Source organism: Canis lupus, chromosome 31 (assembly GCF_048164855.1).
Source record: "Canis lupus baileyi chromosome 31, mCanLup2.hap1, whole genome shotgun sequence".
NCBI classification, from domain to species: domain Eukaryota; kingdom Metazoa; phylum Chordata; class Mammalia; order Carnivora; family Canidae; genus Canis; species Canis lupus.
Window position 1 is genome coordinate 30,914,391 of NC_132868.1, and position 21,691 is coordinate 30,936,081.

The 21,691-nt window shown below is 36.1% G+C and overlaps 1 long non-coding RNA gene across 5 annotated transcripts in view; it reads right to left on the reverse strand.

Moving 5' to 3' along the window:
* LOC140622252 (uncharacterized) overlaps window positions 1-21,691 on the reverse strand; it is a 91,263-nt gene that overhangs the window by 42,174 nt on the left and 27,398 nt on the right. For 3 of the 5 annotated variants that reach the window (XR_012022002.1, XR_012022000.1, XR_012022001.1), the window contains exons 4-6: window positions 19,567-19,604; window positions 14,411-14,452; window positions 11,704-11,869 (exon numbers count right to left, since the gene is read on the reverse strand). This is a non-coding gene — a long non-coding RNA (uncharacterized lncRNA). Of the gene's footprint in view, window positions 1-11,703; window positions 11,870-14,410; window positions 14,453-19,566; window positions 19,605-21,691 lie in introns of those variants that run through there. The other 2 variants (XR_012022003.1, XR_012022004.1) reach the window with 2 other exon arrangements.

Consider the following 21,691-nt stretch of genomic DNA (forward strand, 5'->3'; position numbering starts at 1 on the left):
ACAAAACTTGCCCCTCTTCTCACATATAGAATTTAGTTGTATCACTAATTTTTACTTAAACAAAACTCTATATATTAATGTAATATAAAAATTTGAGGTTTGGAATTTGAGGTTAGGCTATTTTTTGCACTAAATACTTACCTTTTGAGTGATTCCCTTGTATTAGTAGGAAATCGAGTTTGCACCAAGATTATTTTATTTCTCTACATCTTAACGTATACAATTCTAATTCTAGCCACTATTCCTTGAGAAAAAAAATATCATTTATATTTTATCCTGTCTATATTCCCATTAGTTATTGACTAAACTATGAAGCTGTGGTACTTGAATATTACTAACAGTTTTAAGGACAAAGCTATCACCTCTACTACCTAATTTAATCTTGACAATTAATAATTCTCATTTTATAAGGGAGCAAACAGCCTCAAAGTACTTATTTTCCCAGTTTCACACATTTACTATGAGACAAAATGTAGCCTAAAATCCAGGTTGACTTTTTATAACATAGTTTTCTCATGACATGATTCACCTTATTATCATCATTATTATTATTATTATTATTATTATTATATTAATAATTATAGAATGACTAAAAAACATGTCTTCTCTCATTTGCTTTCTCTATTCATTCAATTTAATATCTTTCATTTTTGGGGCACCTTGGTGGCTTAATTGGTTGAGGATGCAACTCTTGATTTCAGCTCAGCTCAGGGTCATGGGATCAAGCCCTGCGTTCAGGCTTCTCCCTCAGTGGAAATCTGCTTGAGGAGGAGAGGCAAGATGGCAAAACAGTAGGGTCCCAAGTCACCTGTCCCCACCAAATTACCACAATAACTTTCAAATCATCCTGAAAACCTACGAATTCAGCCTGAGATTTAAAGAGAGAATAGCTGGAATGCTACAGTGAGAAGAGTTCGTGCTTCTATCAAGTACAACTTGTTTTTGGTCACTCTGCACTGAGCAAAATGACTAGAAGGAAAAACTCACCTCAAACGAAAGACTCAGAAACAGTCCTCTCTTCCACAGAGTTACAAAATTTGGATTACGATTCAATGTCAGAAAGCCAATTCAGAAGCAAAATTATAAAGTTACTGGTGGCTCTAGAAAAAAGCATAAAGGTCTCAAGAGACTTCATGACTGCAGAATTTAGATATAATCAGGCAGAAATTAAAAATCAATTAAATGAGATGCAATCCAACTAGAGGTCCTAAGGATGAGGGTTAACGAGGTAGAAAAATGAGTGAGTGACATAGAAGACAAGTTGATGGCAAAGAGGGAAACTGAGGAAAAAAGAGAAAAACAATTAAAAGATCATGAGGATAGATTAAGGGAAACAAACGACAGCCTCAGAAAGAAAAATCTACGTTTAATTGGGGTTCCCGAGGGCGCCGAAAGGGACAGAGGTCCAGAAAGTGTATTTGAACAAATCATAGCTGAAAAGTTTCCTAATCTGGGAAGGGAAACAGGCATTCAGATCCAGGAAATAGAGAGACCCCCCCCCTAAAATCAATAAAAACCGTTCAACACCTCGACATTTAATAGTGAAGCTTGCAAATTCCAAAGATGAAGAGAAGATCCTTAAAGCAGCAAGAGACAAGAAATCCCTGACTTTTATGGGGAGAAATATTAGATTAACAGAAGACCATAGAGACCTGGCAGGCCAGAAAGGGCTGGCAGGATATATTCAGGGTCCTAAATGAGAAGAACATGCAGCCAAGAATCCTTTATCCAGCAAGGCTCTCATTCAGAATAGGAGAGATAAATAGCTTCCAAGGTAGGCAGAAACTGAAAGAATATGTGGCCACTAAACCAGTTCTCCAAGAAATATTAAGGGGGACTCTGTAAAAGAAAGAGCAAGTCCAAGGGACAATCCACAAAAACAGGGACTGAATAGGTATCATGATGACACTAAATTCATATCTTTCAATAGTAGCTCTGAATGTGAATGGGCTTAATGACCCCATTAAAAGGCGTAGGTTTTCTGACTGATAAAAAAGCAAGACTAATCTATTTGTTGTCTACAAGAGACTCATATTAGACATAAGGATGCCTACAGCCTGGAAATAAAAGGTTGGAGAACCATGTACCATTCAAATGGTCCTCAAAAGAAAGCAGGGGTAGCCATCCTTATATCAGATAAACTAAAGTTTACCTGAAGACTGTAGTGAGAGATGAAGAGGAACACTATATCCTACTTAAAGGATATATCCAACAAGAGGACTTAACAATCATCAGTATTTATGTCCCGAATGTGGGAGCTGCCAAGTATATCAATCAAGTAATAACCAAAGTTAAGACATACTTAGATGATAATATACTTATCTTGGTGACTTGAATGTAACGCTTTCCACAATCGACAGGTATTCTAAGCACAACATCTCCAAAGAAACAAGAGCTTTAAATGATACACTGGACTAGATAGATTTCACAGATATTTACAGAACTTTACATCCAAATGCAAATGAATACACATTCTTCTCAAGTGCACATGGAACTTTCTCCAGAATAGACCACATACTGGGTCACAAATCAGGTCTTAACCAATACCAAAAGATTGGGATCGCCCCTTGCATATTTTCAGAACATAATGCTTTGAAATTAGAACTAAATCACAAGAAGTATGGAAAGATTTCAAACACGTGGAGGATAAGGACCATCCTGCTGAAAGATGAAAGGGTCAACCAGGAAATTAGAGAAGAATTAAAATGATTCATGGAAACTAAAGAGAATGAAAGTACAACCGTTCAAAATCTTTGGGATGCAGCAAAAGCAGTCCTGAGGGGGAAATTCATCCCAATACAAGCATCCATCCAAAAACTGGAACGAACTCAAATACAAAAGCTAACCTTACACATAAAGGAGCTAGAGAAAAAACAGCAAATAGCTCCTACACCCAAGAGAAGGGATAGAGGGAACATTCCTCAGCATCTTAAAAGACATCTATGAAAGCCCACAGCAAATATCATTCTCAATGGGGAAGCACTGGGAGCCTTTCTCCTACGATCAGGAATATGACAGGATGTCCACTCTCTCCACTGCTATTCAACATAGTACTAGAAGTCCTAGCTTCAGCAATCAGGCAACAAAAAGAAATAAAATGCATTCAAATTGGCAAAGAAGAAGCCAAACTCTCCCTCTTCACAGATGGCATGATACTGTACATGGAAAACCCAAAAGACTCCACCCCAAGATTGCTAGAACTCATACAGCAATTGGGCAGTGTGGCAGGATACGAAATCAATGCCCAGAAGTCAGTGGCATTTCTATACCCTGACAATGAGACTGAAGAAAGGAAATTAAGGAGTCAATCCCATTTACAATTGCACCCAAAAGCATAAGATACCTAGGAATAAACTTAACCAAAGAGGTAAAGGATCTGTACCCTAAAAACTATAGAACGCTTCTGAAAAAATTTGAGGAAGACACAAAGAGATGGAAAAATATTCCATGCTCATGGATTGGCAGAATTAATGTTGTGAAAATGTCAATGTTACCCAGGGCAATTTACACGTTTAATGCAATCCTGATCAAAATACCATGGACTTTCTTCAGAGAGTTAGAACAAATTATTTTAAGATTTGTGTGGAATCAGAAAAGACCCCGAATAGCCAGGGGAATTTTAAAAAAGAAAACCATATCTGGGGGCATCACAATGCCAGATTTCAGGTTGTACTACAAAGCTGTGGTCATCAAGACAGTGTGGTACTGGCACAAAAACACACATAGATCAATGGAACAGAATAGAAAATCCAGAAGTGGACCCTCAACTTCATGGTCAACAAATATTCGACAAAGGAGGAAAGACTATCCACTGGAAAAAAGACAGTCTCTTCAATAAGTGGTGCTGGGAAAATTGGACATCCACATGCAGAAGAATGAAACTGGACCATTCTCTTACACCATACACAAAGATAAACTCAAAATGGTTGAAAGATCTTAATGTGAGACAAGACTCCATCAAAATCCTATAGGAGAACACAGGCAACATCCTTTTTGAACTTGGCCACAGCAGCTTCTTACAAGATTCATCCATGAAGGCAAGAGAAACCAAAGCAAAATGAACTATTGGGACTTCATCAAGATAAGAAGCTTTTGCACAACAAAAGAAACAGTCAACCAAACTAAAAGACAACCTACAGAATGGGAGAAGATATTTGCAAATGACGTATCAGATAAAGGGCTAGTATCCAAAATCTATAAAGAGCTTATTAAACTCTACAGCAATGAAACAAACAATCCAATCATAAAATGGGCAAAAGACATGAACAGGAAGACATAGACATGGCCAACAAGCACATGAGAAAATGCTCCACATCACTTGCCATCAGGGAAATACAAATCAAAACCACAATGAGATACCACCTCACACCAGTGAGAATGGGGAAAAGTAACAAGACAGAAACAAAAAATGTTGGAGAGGATGTGGAGAAAAGGGAACCCTCTTGCACTGTTGGTGGGAATGTGAACTGGTGCAGCCACTCTGGAAAACTGTGTGGAGGTTCCTCAAAGAGTTAAAAATAGACCTGCCCTACGATCCAGCAATTGCACTGTTGGGGATTTACCCCAAAGATACAGATGCAATGAAACAGTGTGATACCTGCTCCCCGATGTTCATGCAGCAATGTCCACAGTAGCCCAAGTGTGGAAGGAGCCTCGGTGTCCATTGACAGATGAATGGATAAAGATGTGGTTTATGTATACAATGGAATATTCCTCAGCCATTAGAAACGACAAATACCCACCATTTACTTCGATGTGGATGGAACTGGAGGGTAATATGCTGAGTGAAGTAAGTCAATCGGAGAAGGACAAGCATTATATGGTCTCATTCGTATGGGGAATATAAAAAAATAGTGAAAGGGAATAAAGGGGAAAGGAGAAAAAATGAGTGGTAAATATCAGAGAGGGAGACAGAACATGAGCAACTCCTAACTCTGGGAAACAAACAAGGGGTGGTGGAAAGCAAGGTGGGGGGGATGGGGGTGACTGGGTGATGGGCACTGAGGGACGCACTTGACAGGATGAACACTGTATGTTATGCTATATGTTGGCAAATTGAACTCCAATAAAAAAAAAAAAAGAAATCTGCTTGAGATTCTCTCCTTCTGTTTCTGCCCTTTCCCCCCCACATTCTCTTCCTCTCTCTCTCTAAAATAAATAAATAAATCTTAAAAAAATAAAAATATATTTCATTTTTAAGTTAACATATTCTCCCAAGTAAATATTTAAAGCATACTGATTTTGATAAATGAGGTGCTATTGTTTCAAAAACTTTGGATGTAATAGTTGACAGGATGAATGAAAGGGAAATAAAATGATAACTATTCATCACTTCTGTGGGATCTTGATAAATTTAAAGTTCTTGTTATTCTAAACAGTTCACTAATTACTTCTACAATTCTTACAGCAAATCTAGAAGGATTATCTCAAAAGTCAAAGGAAAGATTATCTGATTATAGAGAAATCACTCAGTAGAAAAATAAGCAAGAGTTGAATAGCCATGCCACTAAATAAAATGTAAAAGTGACTATAAACAATTAAATTTAATTAATCTCATTAATCAGGAAAATGTAAATGAGTAACAATAGCTTATTTATTTTAATTTTTTAAAGATTTTTATTTATTTATTCATGAGAGACAGAGAGAGAGGCAAAGACATAGGCAGAGGGAGAAACAGGCTCCTCGAGGGGAGCCCAGTGTGGGACTCGATCCATCCTGGGACTCCAGGAACATGCCCTGAGCCGAAGGCAGATGTTCAACCACTGAGCCATCCAGGCATCCCAACAATGGCTAATTTTTTTTTATTATTTTTTAAGATTTTATTTATTAATGAGAGACATAGAGAAAGAAAGAGAGAGAGAGGGAGAGAGGGATAGAGGGAGGCAGAAACACAGGTAGAGGGAGAAGCAGGCTCCATGCAGGGAACCCGACGTGGGACTCGATCCTGGGTCTCCAGGATGCGCCCTGGGCTGAAGGCGACGCTAAACCGCTGAGCCACCCAGGCTGCCCAACAATGGCTAATTTAAAACGAAATTAAAATAGGAAAAAATAAATAGACTTTGATCCAGACAATAGCAACTACCTATTTAAGATTCCAATACTAACGCACAAACCACACACATATGTACAATAATTGGACATATGTATAAATATAAAATAATTGTAACCTAGATCTATGTCCCTTATTAAATTCTTTCATGTCCTTTGAGTCTACCTTAAAGTATTATGTTCTCTACAAGTTATTCCTCAGATTATTCCAGCCACATCATTCACTCTTTTCCCTGAACACCTATTATTTTCAATTTAAGTCCACTATGTTTGGCAATTAATATGCACAATCTGTTATGACAATTAGGTTGATTTCTCTTGTCTATGAGACTTTATGTAGTTTGAACTATTCAAGGTATGTCTTGCACTGCTCCTGTCACTTCATTAATACAATATCGGGTGTGGGATATTTGTTAAATATATTTTTGGTCGATTGATAGTTATCTCTGTATTCAGGCAAAGGTATTTGCAATTTAAAAAACATTCCTTTCAGTAAAAAGATTGTCTAAACCAAAACAAACAAACCAAATATATGTGCTTTACCTCTCCTTTATCAACTCTTTAATTTTATGGATGAGAAACTAGAAATTTAGACTTTAGTGACTTTATCCAACATTATGTACCAAGCTAAGTGATAAAATTATAGTTTTGATACAGGTCCACTGATTTTTTTTTAGGCCACTATACCCTGAAATTTAATAAGGAATTTTAATAAAAACAAGAATTTGGAGAACAACAACAAAAAAAGCAAACTGACTGTGATTCCAGAAATCAAATTTCTTTCCTAGAATGAAAGCTTCTATTTAATGTCTCTGTTCTTGTGATATATGATGCTGAATGCTGGTTGACAAACTTAGTTGAAGAAAAGTGGTAGTAAATAATACAAGGAAAAATAAAACACAGGAATTGCATATTTCCCTGTGGGATAATAAACATGGCAAAAAACTCTTGACAGCCTAAAGGATAATAGATGTTGTATAGCCATCTGGAATGCCAAATGCAGTGCATCTAGCAAGAAGTAAAGGAAAACAGATGGGCATTTTGTTTTCCATATTGTATTCCCAGGAATCGCAAGAACCTACTTGAATGACCAAGGGCACAATAACCTAATCTAATAGCAAAACCCTATAGTAAGAAATGTAAAGAAAGGAAAAACTGTTCCTGTGATAAAAACGTAGAGTATAATCAGAATCTATCATTAAGGAGAAATGAAAAAAAGAGCAGAAAAATGAAAAAAATCATTATAGTATGTGACAAAATTGCCTCTGTCCTCATTTCTGCAACAAAATGCCATCCACCTTTTCAGAGTTTCCTACGAGCTAAGTTTACTGTTTGCAATAGAAGGTAAAGACTTTGAGGGACCTGGGTGGCTCCGTGATTGAGCACCTACCTTTAGCTCAGGGAGTGATCCTGGGGTCATGGGATTGAGTCCCACGTCGGGCTCCCCGCAGGGAGGCTGCTTCTCCTTCTGCCTGTGTCTCTGTCTCTCTCTGTGTCTCATGAATAAATAAATAAAATTTAAAGAAAAAAGATAAAGACTTCTACTTTTTATGGCACTTCTGTGTTTATTAGGAATGTGATATACCTTCTTTTAAATAATATTGGTGCTTTATTAGTCTTGGTCCTGCTTTCACTAGTATTCTTGTCACAAAGTTGTATAAAGTGTTTTTGGTAGTTTTTTCCCTAATCTAATCTTCCCCAAAGCTCTGTTCCTGGTGCATGATTTTATACAAAATGAGCTGTTTCAGAAAAAGCATATATAGTAATTATAGCAGAACACTTAAATAGCCACACATCAGTTATAGTTAAGAATCAGAAACCACCTAAGGTATCTTAAGCATCAGTGATGTAATGTAAATATTGACATCTATAAAAATATTGAAAAGTTGAAGGAGAAAGTCTAGACTTGGACTCCAGAAAAGACAGTAGGACAATGCAGAACTGAACTAAGGTCAGTTTCTCTCGTTAGCCACTGATGAAATCACACTGAAACGCAACCATGCCAGTACTAAGGCTACAACTTCTAGTTACTCCACAATCTGGAGAATGGACGCCCCTATCTCTTACCCGGGTTGAGAAGCCATATTGGGAAAAAAACAAACAACAAAAAAGAAAACACCACCATCAACACCAAAATACTTTTTATCATTAGGGCATTAGAGTATAGGAATTGTAGTGTTTTTGCAGAGAACTCTCTCATTTGCACAACTGCACTTGTCACTAGATAAAGACAAAAGGGAACCAGCATGAGGTTATCTGTGAGATGTTGCCTTTAAATTCCCAACTCCTCACCTAAAATGAAAAAAAAAAAAAAAAGAGAGAGAGACAAATGATAATATGCAGAACGATATGTAAATGTTTGGACACAACTAAACTAGAAGACAGAATAGAGTAATCAGATGCGTACATCTACTTATAGTGAGTAAGTGTGTATTTAAGTGATATATAAAGACAGAAGCCATTTTATTTCACATATGTTCTCACAATAAGTAGGATCTTAATTAGAAGTGTTGTGTCAATAAATACCTATCTTATAAAATGAGACAGAATGCATGAGATAATAAAATCCCCGTATTGAAATTTCATCACATAAGCACATTTCAAAACACAGTTCAAGTATTAACAGTGGCGTAGCAAGAGTGAAGTGTCAGGGATGTTTGACTTACATGCAGGCAATAAGTATGTGCATTGTCTATTCATGACCTTTAAATTATAATACAAAAAAGACTCAAGAGTTTTTTTTTTAATTTATTTACCTCTATACCAGCAATTTTCAAGAAAATCAGAGTTTCAAATATAGTTCTCCCCAAACTTTTTCTAGTCTAGGTTCTTAACAATTGTTATGATTACAGGTGACATTGATTATATATGTTAGCTTCAAATTAGTATATTTTCTCACTTTTCTTTTCATAAATATTATGTTTTACTTGAAAGTTAATTTGGAGAACTCTCTTAGGGTTAGCCTCCAACACAATCACACATTCAACTACATGATTTTAAGAGCAAGTTTGTGACTGTTTAGATCCTTGCTGTTTATTTCTCCAATCTTGTAAGATTACATATTCCTGCATTGCCATCAAAAACAAAACAACACAAAAACAGTTATAGCACAGTAGCTATAAAAAATGAAGGAAAATGGGCTCCTGGATGGCTAGGTCAGTTAAGCATGGGACTCCTGGTTTCATCTCAGGTCATGATCTCAGAATCCTGAGAGGCCTGGGTGGGCTCTGTGCTCAGCTCGGGGTAGGTTTGAGATTCTCTCTCTATGCCCCTCCTCCTTGCATGCTTGCTTGCTCTCTTTCTCTCTCAAATAAATACATCTTTTTTAAAAAATGAAGGAAAAGAACCTGTCTACTTCATTTGATATGATTATGTAATGTATTTCTCTGTGTTGAAACTGTAATACCTAAAGTAGTTCAATCTTTTGTATACGTGATGTCTTTTTTTTGTCATTACGTTTTACTTTCAATCATTGCCATCAAGGCTCATCCTGAATGGATTAAAGTGGACATGAGCAGTCAATACAGAACCATTAGAGTATCTTTAAAATTGGTATATTTTTTACTTGCTTTATTCACATTTTTATAATGTCGAATTCAGGTTTGCTAGAAAAAATAGTAATGACACTGTTAGAGGCGAGTCCTGTTTCCCAGCCTCGGTTCTTTAGTTCAGTCAAGAAAGAATTCAGAGTCACACTGAGTGGTTAATAGTGATCAAAGTGAAAGTACACCCACTAGGTGGGAGAGCAGGTGGGCCCAGAAGTGGCAGCTGTGCTGAGGGTGGGGGCTGCCTTTTTTATACTTGCCTGGATTATGGGCCATAGCTAGGGTGGTCTCTGATTGAGGTTGCCTCCCATCATCTAAGGAACTCCTCCTACCAGTAGGGAGAGAAAGGTTTTGGCCCTTTCTTGGTCCTTGTTGGAATGGTCATGGCACCCATCCCCTGCAAGGGGAGTCAAAATTGGAATGTGAATGTATTATAATGAAGCTACAGGTTACTGGAGGGCAGCGGTTATAGGGAAGGGCATCCTTGCGACCCCAGTGTATCTCCGAGCTGAGCTGTTTTTGCTCTGGAGGTGGTTGGTGGTTTCTTTTTCCAGCAGCCGGGCAGTCCCGTTCCCTGCTCCTAACTAGCTAACTGCCTACTCTATCAGTATAATGGGCATCCTAGGTATCACAAGATGCCTGGTAAAAACCACTTGGAAATCAACTTTTTTCAGTTATGTTACAAATTTGTTTTCTAATCATGTATCTTCTGCCTGAGAGGATTTCCAGCTAAGTCAGTTATTAGAGAATTAGCCTAAAAACCTGATAAAATTAAAATTCACAACTAAAACTAAAGGAGAATAGAAAATATGAAAGAATGAGTGACTGAATTCTCTTTTTTCCTTTACTCATTACTGATTATTTCTCAGAATTTAAATGAGACTAAAGCAGAGCTTCATATATTTTCAAATTTTGATTTTTCTCATTGTCTGTCCTTCAGTGGCTCTATTTAAAAAATAAGTTCTATAAGTTAAACCACTGAATATCATGGATTATTAATGTAATTGTATTTTCTAGGGTCTTTGAGTATGTCTGAAACAATCTACACATTTTCATATAACATAATTTTAATATCTTTTTCTATCTAAAATAATGATGGCTACATAATCCTCTAAATCAAATTATTTAGGATCCAAAATTAACATTGGTAAGCGTTGGTCTGCATATGATTCTTGCTACTTCTGGAGGAATAAAAATCATCAGATGTGTTTAGAAAACTTTATAGCATTTCATGATAAAGCTCTATATTCTGTGTTTTCTCATAAAACATATTGATATTTCAAATGTGTTCTAAATCATACTTATCAGACCTTCAGTTTTTAACTTAAATTTCAGTCTTGGTTTTCATTTTCAAATTCAATTTTTTGCATGCTTCGGAAAAAGTAGACTACTTATTTCTTTGATATGGATGAGAAAAACTGATACCCATCATCATAGTGTATTACTTAATTGTTAGAATAATTGTCTCCAGCAGTTATAATTGATGGTACTTGGATTTTATTGGTAAGAAGATGCCATTTGTTTTGTTTATGACTGGATCTTTGAAAGAAAACAATTTTTCTTTTATGAAGTGTTAGTACTACAAATGAATTTAGCTAAATTTTTCCCTGATAATGAAAAGCCTGCTTCATACCTTTCTGTGCCTAGAGGACATTAGAGAATGCTTCTCCTGTCACATTTTCCTTGTCCCTCAGCTGGTATTATATATGTCATGCAATCCAGGACAATCCTTTCCTTTGTGTAAGCAGCAGTATCAAGGATTTATGGCAGCTACTCCCTCCTGCTAGTGAGGGAGAATAAGACTTAATATGTTTTAAAATCGGGTATAAATCAAGGTTGGTGAAAGGCAAACTTGAAAAAATCTCATACTCCTATAAAAACACCCAACATTTGTGAGGATTTCTCTTTATATTTCCACCAGATGGTGGAGAGCAGAAATGAGAGGAAAGAAAATTACAATCCATAATTTCAACTGACTTCATAGATCTCATTATTAGTGACAGCTGAGGTAGCTGAATACTTTTTGATGTGATTTGGAACAAATCAACTTTCCTCTCTCTGAGAATTTTTATTTTATTTTATTTTATTTTTTTACAAACAAAAAGGAACTTTGAACAAGAAAGGCAGTTGTGTGGAAAGTGTTTGAGCTTTGATGTCTGAGGCCTTTATCCAAATTTCAGGTCTGTTACATGTTTACTTATGTTACTTAAAGTGTAAGTTGCTCAGCCTCTCAGAATTGATTCCTCCATCCGGTTTCCTGGGGTATTGCTGTGGACCTAAACATTTACATTATGGAAAAAAAAAATCCCAATAATTAACACTACTATTGTCATCACATTTTCCTTTAGAAGCTATGCCACACAGATAAACATTGTTTTTGAAGAAATAATACCAAGAAGAAGCATAATTTCTAACAGTAAATTACATAAGGGCCTTTGCATAAGACCTCTCTTTGTTAGGAATTCCAGTACAATTACTTTTTTGAATGTATGTCTTTATGAAGACATTAAGGTTAAATATATGCATTTATGTCTAAACTGAATTTTGTCTTTATGTTTTGCTTGGTACCCACATTTCTATCCTAAGGTGTAATGTAAAATCAAATCACTTCTCTTTTCTTACTGTCTAGGAGTTCCTGTTCTCCTAGTGTTCTGTTCAGCAGTTCCTAATATATCCTATTTAGTAAGGAATATAGCATGTAATCTAAATGCCAACAGCAATTATTAGTAAATGATAATGATTTGTGTTTTGAAATATCAAAAAAGAATTACATTTCTATTGTATAATATTTGTATTTTCTACTGTGTTGGACACTATTAGTAATGTTTAATTGTGTTGACTTCAGAAGCTGTCTTAAGTAGAAGTTGATTTTACTGAAATTTTTTAAAACGCCATAAATTTATCTGTATCACAACTACAGTTTAAGGTGAAATGTGTAATCCAATTTAGCTATATGTATTCACTAATTAGACCATTCACCCAACAAATGTTATTTTCAGTCAAACTTTTTTCAAATGTTAAGTAGCAAAAAGTGATATACAAGGAAACAATAATAGTAAAAGCTTATAATGTAGTGCAGTATCTTAGACAATCTGATATTTCATTTATTTTCTTTATTATAAAAAATTTAATGATTTCTAATTCCTGTGAGTATCTCATTTCCTTAGCTCCTTAAAGTTGAAATGCTAATACTTTTTAACCATTGCTCTGTTATTTCTTGGCACTTTCAGCCATTCATCAAATAGAGCAGATATTATCCGTAAATTGAATGCCTTAGAGAGTTAAGTTTTAGGTTAAAAAGACATACAATTTAGTATCTTATAGATAATAGGCTTTGAATTACTTGTTATTTAGAACATATATACTTAAATCAGCATATTCAAATGGATTAGGAGAGAAAAATATTATAAATGAGTTAAGGGTCAATTTTTGCAATCTTGGTTTCAATTTGAAAAAGTAAATAGATGTTTTTATATATTAGGGATCACATACAACTGAGCATTTTTTCATCAGTGATTTTAAGTATTCCACATGTTTTCTTGAAACTTTTCTTTCATGAAAAAATACATTGTTCTCGATCTAACTTGAAATACAGAAAACTTCCAATTCTGCTAACCGAGGAAGCCACTTTCTAGGTCTTTCACCAACTTATCAATTACAAATACCATAATTAAACAAATATTATATATTTATTGGCTATAGGCATTATTTTCAATTATGTTCAATTACTTTAAAGTAGCCTATCTACCCTTTTCTACTACTTTGTCCAAATTTGTGTTGGTTGCATTATTATTATTTTAGTTGCTCTATTACTGTTCTTTTTAAGATACAGTAGAACTAAATATAAGTGAGGCAGCACTGTGATTGATGCACAAGTAGGAAAATATGAATGAAAACACAGTGCATCAAAAGTCATGGGAGGCAGTGAAGCAGTACTTAGAGGGAAATTTTGCAGCATTTAACCTTTATTAAAAAGGAAGAAAGAGAAGAATGGCTTCATATCAACAAAGTCAGATTCCCTTTAAATATTTTTTTTCAAAATAGGGAAAATAAACTCAAAATAGGACAAGAAAAGAGGGAAGAAAGGAAGGAAGGAAAGAAGGAAGGGAGGAAAGAAAGGAAGGAAGGAAGAAAGGAAGGAAGGAAGGAAGGAAGGAAGGAAGGAAGGAAGGAAAGAAGGAAGGAAAACATCACGGCAATAGATGAACTAGAAAATAGAAAAAGAATAGAAAAAAATCACAATCAAAAGCTGGATTTTTGAGGAGATTGATGTAAAGGATAAACCTCTGACCAGAGTAATAAGAAAGATTAGAAAAATTATAAGAAATATAAGAAATGAGAGAGGTAAAATCATTACAGATACTACTGATCTTGAAAATATGGAAATATTACACAGGAAGCTATCATTTTGTATAATATGAATATTATGCAAATAAATTCCAGAACTTAAAAAAAAAAAATTCCAGAACTTTAATGAAATGGATATAACAGTTGAAGGATACAAACTATTAAACTCACTAAAAATATATTGTGAATAAATACATTGTCAAACAGGTCTGAACTTAGGGAGAGATTTTTCTTTTTCCTCAAAAGAAAGGTTATTGCAATAGGGAGAATACTGTGATTTCAGAAAACTGGAAGCAACACAGAATTGAACAGGAAAAGATTCTTCTGTAATAGGGTAAGGAGGGATAAGCAAAGCCAAACCAGATCTTTTAAAGGAAAGTTGAGCAACAAGAGGAAAGAGCTAGTGGGATCCTACAGAAAAAGTGTCTGTCTGTGGTCAGCTGATCTCAGAATAATGAGGAATGTCTTACTTTTTATAGTTTTCTTAGACTTGGGGACAAGAGTTCAGGAGCCTGTGAGAAGGAGAAAAGTTGATTAAAGTGTGGTTAAGATTAAGCAGAGAGTAACAAACGGGCAGTGGACATTGTGAAAGAAATTAAATTCTCAGTCAAAAATCATTTCACAAAGAAGACTCCAGGTCCACATGGCTTCACTGATGAATTCTTCAAAACATTTATGAAGAAATAATACCAATGCTAGATATTTTTTCTAGAAAATTAAAGGTGATAATATGCTTCTCAACTCATCCTGTGAGGACATTTTATGAATCATTATTCTAAAATCAAATTCGGACAAAGAGATTAAAAGAAAAGAAAGCTAGAATCTAAAATCCTTCATGAATATAGGTACACGATTTTCTAAAGTTATTTTAGTAAATAAAATGCAAAATTGTATAAAAGGAATCATACTTCATGACGAAGTGGACTTTATTCCAAGAATGAAAGTTTGGTTAACATTTAGAACTCAATCAAAGTCCAAACAACAAGAACTCTAAGTCAGTACTAGTAGGAATGCAACATGGTCAAGCCATGTGGGCAGATTCCATATGACCAAGAAATCACATTTCTATGTACAAGCCCAGATGGTTTGAAAACATACCCAAGCAAAAATATTCACATGAATGCTTATAATAGCTCTGTTCTCAATCACCATGAATTGGAAGATGCCCCTCAATGGAGTAATGCTTAAACAAACTGTAATAAATTCTTAAAATATAATACTACACAGCAAGAGGGAACAAACTAGTGAGCCCTGCAAAAACATGGATGAATCCTAAATGCATAAGGCTATTTAAAAGAATCCAGGGCATCTCAGGTGGCCCAGCGGTTTAGCGTCACCTTCAGTCTGGGGCGTGATCCTGGAGACCTGGAATCGAGTCCCACGTCGGGCTCCTGCAGGGAGCTCTCTCTCTCTCTCACTTTTTTTTTTTTTTGTTTGTTTGTTTGAGTACCTGGTTTATTTCTGATGCAGGGGAATCTCGGGACAGTAGCAGATTCCGGGCTGAGGGGGTGGCTGTCTGGGACGGAGCTAGAACTCCACCTTGCAGGCGGGGAAGGCCTCGCCCTGCATGGAGACGGTGCTATTGCTGCCCAGCAGGGTGATGCCCAGCGCCTGGTGCCCAGCGTGCATCTCCTCGTACCCCTCGGGCATTACCCCTGAATCAAAGCTGGGGATCAGGGTCACCTGTGCTTGCCCGCCAGCAGTGCACCCAGGATGGCCCGCATGCCCTCTTCCTTGCGCTGGTCCTGGCCACTGATGACATAGCAGAGTGCACGCACCCGCGGGAAGGATTCCTCATCCACTAGCTGGGCACTGCTCCCGCTGGGCAGAGAGGCCAGGTCAAGGTAGACGGGGGAGCCTGGACGGGCTGCTGACCCACCTGGCCGGCTGCAACCTCATCAGTGTTCATTACTAAGTGTATAATTTTGCTTCTGACTTTGGAAGTAGCCCAGCCTTGCATAAGGCCATTCCTCATACCCCTCATCTAAAACACCACCTGAACCTACAGGGCTCTAGCCTCTCCCATGCGGATGTCAGACAGCTGTGGGAGATGCTGAAGCACCGGGCATGCAGCATAGAAGAGCTGATGTTGGGAATGTGTGACATCACAGCAGAAGCTTGTGAAGAAATTGCCTCTGTCCTTGTCTGCAACAAGAAGCTGAAGCTGCTCTCTCTGGAAGAAACCCCCCTGAGGAACGAAGGCATGCTGCTGATGCTGTGTGACGCCCTGAAGCACCCAGACTGTGTGCTGCTGATGTGCTGCTGCATCACCTCTGTGGCCTGTAACTACATCTCCCAAGCCCTTTTGTGCAGCAAATCCCTGTCCCTTCTCGATCTGGAGTCAAATTTCCTGGAAGATGATGGAGTGGCATCTCTTTGTGAGGCACTGAAGCACCCGAATTGCCACATCGAGCAGTTGTGGTTGGCAGATTGTTGCCTCACTTCTCTTTGTTGTAAGAACCTCTCTGCTGTTCTTGTTTGCAATGAAAAACTAAAGATCCTGAAACTAGGGAGCAATGACATTCAAGATGCTGGTGTCAAGCAGTTATGTGAAGCTCTGAAGCATCCAGACTGTAAAGTAGAGCATCTTGGGCTGGATATGTGGCAGCTCACCACTGCCTGTTGTGAGGCGCTGGCCTCGGCTCTCACTGTCTGCACATCACTGAAGACCTTGAATTTGCACTGGATTAGCTTGGACCGTGATGGGGAGGTGGTGCTGTGCGAAGCCCTGAACCACCTGGACTGTGCCCTGCAGCAGCTTGGGCTGGACAAATCTGTTTTTGACAAGGAGATTCAGATGTTGCTCACAGCTATGGAAGAGAAAAACCCCCACCTGACCATTTCCCACCTACTCTGAATCGACAAAGAGTACAGGATCAGGGGTGTGCTTACCTGATGGGGAACATCTCAGGTAATCTTCTCACAAAGGCTTCTCACTGGTCACAGTGAGCCTTACTTCTCCTAGCACACCCTGTCCTGTAGACTGTAATATATGGTGGTGGGGGCTGTGATTTCAGGCCTGTCCCTTTACAGTGTCCTAGTGATATGACTGTGGATGTGCCATCGTGCCTAAGCCCCCAACCCCAACTTTAAAATTCACATCTTACCTTGCAATAGTTAGAGGAACACATTAAAATGGATAAATACTTTGGAACTAACATTTAGTTGCAACTAAAATGCAAACCCATCATTTATATGGCAAATTGGAAAACTGTACAGTTTGACAGTTCTGTGAGGTCACAGAAGACCCTGAGATGCGCCCCCCACCCCCCATCATGCATCCATGTATACACACACCTGAAAAGGTATTATACCAAAACACCTCACTTTTTTTGTTTATTTTTATTTTTGTAAAAGTGGTTTATTCCACTGCCATTGAAAAAATAATGACCTATTGAGTAAATATTGGCTTAAGGCATATAGCAGAGCAGCTCGCGACTTCTCTAACATACGTGTAACAAGATGGAGAGCCATCTGTTTTCCAAAGATAGGAGGTTAAACCAGTACATCCATTTTGAAATGCTACTATATATACACACCCAAACTACTACATACATATACAGGACTTCAAAAAACAAACAAACAAGCCCAACTCAAAACTGCTTACAGCCTGGCACTTGCTTCTCCCTCTGCCTGTGTCTCTGTCTCTCTCTCTCTCTGTATTTCTCATAAATAAATTTTTTAAAAATCTTAAAAAAAATAAAAGAATCCAGTCTGAAAATGCCATATACTCTGTGATTTGAATTACATGATATTCTGGGAAAAGCAAAAATGTAGAGATAGTAAACATATCAGTGTTTGGCAGGGGTTTATTGATAGGGGAGGGTTGAATGGTGACAGGGATGTGAAAGCATTCTAATTCGGTATGATACTCTGATAGTGGTTGCATGGCACTATTCATTTGGATATCTTCATAGATCTTTACAGCAAAAAATAAATAAATAAATAAATAAATAAACAAACAAACTTTAATATATGCAAATTATCTAAAGCATTTAGAAAGTAAAGAGATCCCGGCACACAATGAAAACCATAACAAAAGAAACTAATTGTATTACAAATGTGTGAAATCTCCTCAAGAAAAGGATTGATATAAACACTATGACCAAAGTAACTTTGGAAATGAATGCAGTCTAGAAGATTAAAAGTAAAATGAACTGTACTTTGGTTGATAAAGTTGTTTAATTGTTTCCTATTCCTAGGCTAACAATTCTAAAGCTGCTATACCTGTACACTAAAATCAAATAATGGATGGTGGCAAGTGGGAGCCAGATTCCATACTGAAGGGACTGGTTACAGATTTGAAAGGAAGGAGGCAGAATGATCTATGTGGGGAGGATTAGAGTTGGAGACATCAGCAACGAAGGCATGTTTAACCTACCATAAATGCAAATGTATTGAAAAAAATGTAGAGATCTGTGTACACATGGGTTAGTGTACACAGAGAGATATCCTTGATCTGTCAGCTGAGAAGACCAAGAAGTAATGACACTCTAGTAGTAATGTGTACAACTGGCGCCCACATCTTGGTTTCTGATATTTATCTCCAATAACAGGAATTAGGGCTTCTTGGAGAAGTGGCCACTTTTAGGATTAAGGCAGTAGGTGCCTGCTTTATCTTACAGAGCCATAAAGTAAGAAAGGGATTAGTTAAAGAACACTCCAATAATTTGAATATGTCAAAGGGACAAAGAAACCAATTGAAACAGCTTCTAACAGTCAAAGCTGAACAATTTGGGCAACAAAATAAATAAAGTAGTAATTGGATTATCACCCAAAGGAGAAAATAAATATTTGAGTCTTACATAAAAGAATAAATTATTAACTAAACAAATATGTATTTATTTTTTATATTTATTTAGAGGGTAGAAAAATCTCCTATTCAGAATTCTGAACAATTTATTTAGATACATTACTCCCAAAAAGGTAGAATGTAACTTTCCACTCCTCAAAGGTAGGATCTGCAGTCACTTCCTTCCAAAGATTACAGCATGGAAAGGGTGAAAAAGAGTAACTTTCTGGTAGAGAAACCTAACAAACATTACCTCATCTGTGGAATCAAGGTCAATATCCACAGTGATAAATCTTGTTGATAGTATGTACCTTTGATATGATGTGATAAAAATGGCACTTTATTTCTGTGGTTTTCCAAAATCCATATACCCAGTCTAATAGTGAGAAAAACATCAGACAAATCCCAGTTGATGGACATTCTATAATATCCCTGACCAGTACTCTTCAAAATTGTCAAGGTCTAAAAAATAAGGAAAGTCTAAAAAATTGTTACAGCCAACAGGAGCCTATGGAGACATGACAGATAAATATAATATGGTATCCTGGATGGGATCCATGAACAGAAAAAGACATTAGGTTAAAAATGAAGAAAAAAAAATTTAAAGTATGAACTTCAGTTAATAACAAAATGTCCATATTGATTCATTAATTGTAACAAATGTACCATAGCAATTTAAGTTGCTAATAATGCAGAATAAATTGATTGTGGGATATATAAATTATTCTAAATCTAAAATTATATTAAAATAACATTTTATTTTATATTAAATTGTATTAAAACACTGTAATTAACCATGCTAATAATTAGAAAAAATATATACTATGTCCATACCTGCAGAAGAATCTTTGGGCAAAATCCAATATCCATGCCTAGAAAAATAATAATAATAACCTCTCAGTGAACCAGGAGTAGAAAGGACCTCCCTCAACTGGATAAGGACCATCAGTGAAAAATATATGTCTAACATCATACCTAATGGTGAAAGATTGAATGCTTTTCCCTCCAAAGCTAGAATAGGCAAGAATGTCCATTCTTATCCTTTTTATTCAACATTGTACTGGACAGTTCTAGCCAATAAAAAGCAAGGGAAGTAAATAAAGGAATCCAGCAAAAACGAAGGAATACAAATATTTGTATTCACTAGTAGTATGATAATATACAGAGAATTTATAAATTTATAAATTATAAATTTATAAAACATTGAAATAAAAATACGAATTAAAAAAATTTTTAAAAATTTATGGTTAATGAATTTAGCATGACTGCATGGAATAAGAACTACAAAAACTCCATTGTATTTCTATATACTGCCCTCAGACATTTTTTCTTAAATAAAAAATATCAAATATAACAGCATCAGAATGAATGAAATAATTAGTAATAAATCTGACTGAAATGTACCATAATATACACTAAAAAAGAAAAAGATTTCTGAGAGAAATTAAAAAAAAATCTAAATAAATAGATAGATGTTCATGAGTTAGAAGACTTAATATCTTTTAAATGCCAATTCTCCCCTAATTGATCTATAGATTCAACACAATTGCAATCAATAATAAACAAGCCTTTTTGGGGGGGGAGGTGGCTAATGCAAGCTGTTTCTGAAATCCATAGATTTCATATTCAAACATATTCTAGAATAGTCAGCAACATATTAAAGGTACACAAAGATGGAAGAGAGCTGAAAGTTACAAAATATCAGGATTTAATTTGGAGATACTCATTAATGTAATTCAGACAGTATGTTATTAGCATAAAAATGACAAATATTTCAATAGAACAGAATAAACTCAAATGTATCAGTGAATGTGCAACTTTTTTTTGACAGAGATACAAATGCATTTCATTGGAAAAAGGACAACCTTTCAATAAGTGGTTTTTAAAGTAATGGATAATTATATGTAAGGAAGATGTTAACTTTAACCTATACCTCATATCATATATAAAATTAATCATAAGCTTATGTGTTAAACCAAAAACAATGAAACTTTAATAGGAACATAGGAGAAAAATCATTGAGATGTTGGAGTAGGCAAAGCCTTTTTTTTTCTTTTTAGGCAAACCTTTTTAATAGATACACCATAAAAAGCATGATTCATGAAAGAAGAAGTGGATAAATTGGACTTTGTCAAAATTTAAAACTTTTATTCTCTGTAAAACATGCTTAAGAGAATGAAATATAAGCACATACTGGAAGAACATATTCACAAATCATGTATCTGATAAAAGGATTAATATCCAGAATATATAAGAATTCTCAAAAGTTAACAGTAAGGAAACAATCTAGTAAATACATAGGCAAAGATTTGAACAGACATTTTTAAAAAGAAGTCATATGGATAGAAATGTAGCACATTTATCAATGCTCAGTATCAGTTGTTTGGCAAAAGTAAATTAAAGACAAAATGAGAGACTACTCTCCACCTATTAGAATGTTTAAAATTTAAAAGACTAACCATTTCAATTGTTGATGAGAATGTAGAGCAACTGAAACTCTCATTAATTTTTGATGGAAATGTAAAATGGTACTACCACTTTTTTTAACATTCTGGCAGTTTCTTAGAAATTTAACAATAAGGCAGCCTGGGTGGCTCAGCGGTTTAGTGCAGCCCAGGGCGTGACCCTGGAGACCTGGAATCGAGTCCCACATTGGGCTCCCTGCAAGGAGCCTGCTCACTCCCTCTGCCTGTGTCTCTGCCTCTCTTTCTCTCTGTGTACACACTCTCATGAATAAATAAATACAATCTTAAAAAAAAAAAAGAAATTTAACCATATATCTACTATATAGTTCAGACATTCCACACCTAGATATTTATGCAAGATACATGAAGTCGTTTGTATTGGTTTTCCTTTTTTAAAAAAAGATTAATTGATTTATTTTATGAAAGAGAGAGCAGGGATAGGGGCACAGTCAGAGGGAGAGGGAGAGAGAGAAAAGCTCAAGCAGACACCCCAC